At 42.7% G+C, this 2262-nt stretch overlaps 1 long non-coding RNA gene across 1 annotated transcript; it reads left to right on the top strand.

Moving 5' to 3' along the window:
* Window positions 1-249: 249 nt before the first annotated feature.
* On the top strand, window positions 250-896 carry LOC309327634. The gene is made up of 2 exons (XR_014150604.1): window positions 250-403; window positions 546-896. It is a non-coding gene; the product is annotated as an uncharacterized lncRNA (long non-coding RNA).
* Window positions 897-2262: the final 1366 nt, after the last annotated feature.

The following is a 2262-nucleotide window of genomic DNA, read 5'->3' as shown; positions in this document are numbered from 1 at the left end:
CACTTCTCACAATGAGGAAACCGCCAGAAGGCCCTCGGAGCTGGACCTCAGTGTCTGGGCTGAACGACGGGGATGGAGACACTCCTTCAGGTATGCCATTCCCATCTTTCCCATGCTGACTGGGGTTATTGGGAATTGTGGTCCAAAATATATGGAAGGCACCAAACTGGGGGGTGCTGAGGTAGACAATACTAACATGGATGGACTAAGGATTGTTGACTGTTGCCCATTGTTATTGGTAGAGTGGAATGCAGGGAGCCCAACAGTAGGGGGAGCCAGAGCCAATGAGAGATCAGAGCCAACTAATCCTGGTTTGGACCCTCTCCTTTCTGAGTTCTACAAAGGCAACACTGAGACTTAAGCTGGAAGAAGCTGACAGGCTGTTCCAACCCCTGGACTGGTTGTATGTAAGGAGGCAGGCAAGTGGGATTGACTGACAATGGAACTTGTTGGGGCCCTGCCCCACTTGCCCTAATAGAGCACAGAATATAAGGTTAGACACAAATCTAACAGCAAAAATCCTCTTTGTTCTATCTCACTACCAGAAGAGTCTCTACTAGCTGAATTTCTGCTTCTCACCAAGGCACTGCCTCCACCTGTGGACACCTCAAGGGCATCTGCACCCACCTGAAGGACATGCTGTCCTGGAGAATAGATAGATTACATCTCTAGCCTTTTGATTCCTTCATTAGAATGCACATGACATCTGCCATACAAGGTTTAAGGATCCATTTACCTAGGAAGCAAAGTACAATGAGGGTGAAACTCGTGTTAAAGCTGTTGAAAAGGCACTTTCAGAGCATTGGGGTTTAAGACATTGGGGTTTAAATTACCTGCTGTTGCTTAAAAAAAAAATTGCTTGCGACGCGACTAATTAAAAACAACAGCCGACACCATTTCTGTTCACTTCTTCTGTCTCCTCCGTCAAGAAGACTTTTATAAAGCCACTTTTATACTAGCATGATTTATGCACACATCATAAAGGGCATCCAGGCATCCAGGCAAAGTTATGATCATTTTGTGCAACTGGGGCAGTTTGGTTAATTAACTGTGAACTATATTGAATGGAGGGTGAGGATAAATTCAGGTGGAAAAAGAACGCCAATAAAGAAGGTGGAGGGCAGCCTGATCTCCACATGAACAAAAGGGGATAGTCAAATGGACTGTACTGTTTCATAGTGTGGAGAGAGGAATCATAATTTTGAATGTTCCTCTAAAATAAACAAACACGCCACATTCCCTGCAAGTAGAAAACTAGGGCAGCAGGAAGTTGATGGGTCTAAAATATTCTCTTCAAAAGTACTAAGTTGCTTTGTTCCAGGTTGTTGTTTTTTTGGCAGGACGTTTGTTTGTTTTTGTTTTCTTACATATGCAAGCACTTAAAATGTAATTCCAGACCCTCCAAGTGTCCCTATTTTCCTGATTTAGAGAAGCTATCCCCATTTCTGATTTGATCCCAGAATTTCCCACTTTTCCCTAGGATGTCCTTATTTTCACTGGAGAAATGTTGGAGGGTATGGAGTTACCCAACCCCCAAACTGACTGAAAGCAATCCTGTATAGGGAAGTTTGTTTAATGTTTTATTATGTTTTTTATATATGTTGGAAGCTGCCCAGAATGGCTGGGGCAACCCAGTAAGATGTGTGGGGGTATAAATAGTAAAATTATCATTATGGAATGGGATGCCCCTATTTTCATCAGAGAAATGTTGGAGGGTATGTAATTCCTCACATCTGAAGTATGAAATGGTACTATTCAGTTTACCATTTTTTTTTTCTGCATATATAAAGTCTGAGGGGTGGTCCACACATTAGACAAAACAAGGTAGCAGATTGAGGTGGCAGAATTCTGAGCTGTATGACTTCAGGCTGAAGGAGGGCATGCCATATTTTGGAAAGCTTTTCCATTAAAACAAACAAACTTCATGCATGTAGTAAAGTAGTTCTTCAAGGAGAAAGGTTTAGCACAGAAGTTTTTCCTGCTATGTTAGTTTTCTACCTACAGGAAGGTTTTGTTTTTGTTTTATAGGTGGGGCAGCATTCAGTGACTCACCCCACACTTTGCACACTTACGACCTGAAGCCATAAAATACAGAATTCAGCTGCCTCTGTTCACCACCAGTGTGTAAAACAGCTGGATCTTCATTTGCTGTAGAATGAGGGGTAGAATCCTGACAATGTGGAATGGACCAAACCACTTCATACTGCAAAAGAGAACCATTCCGGTTCCCTAACCCCCTCAAACTCTTCCTGAAAATAGGAA

The sequence above is a fragment of the Podarcis erhardii genome (genome assembly GCF_964252035.2).
Source record: "Podarcis erhardii genome assembly, chromosome: 13".
Taxonomy (NCBI): Eukaryota; Metazoa; Chordata; class Lepidosauria; order Squamata; family Lacertidae; genus Podarcis; species Podarcis erhardii.
Note: the sequence above shows the minus strand (reverse complement) of the source record. Positions and strands in the feature narration are given on the sequence as shown.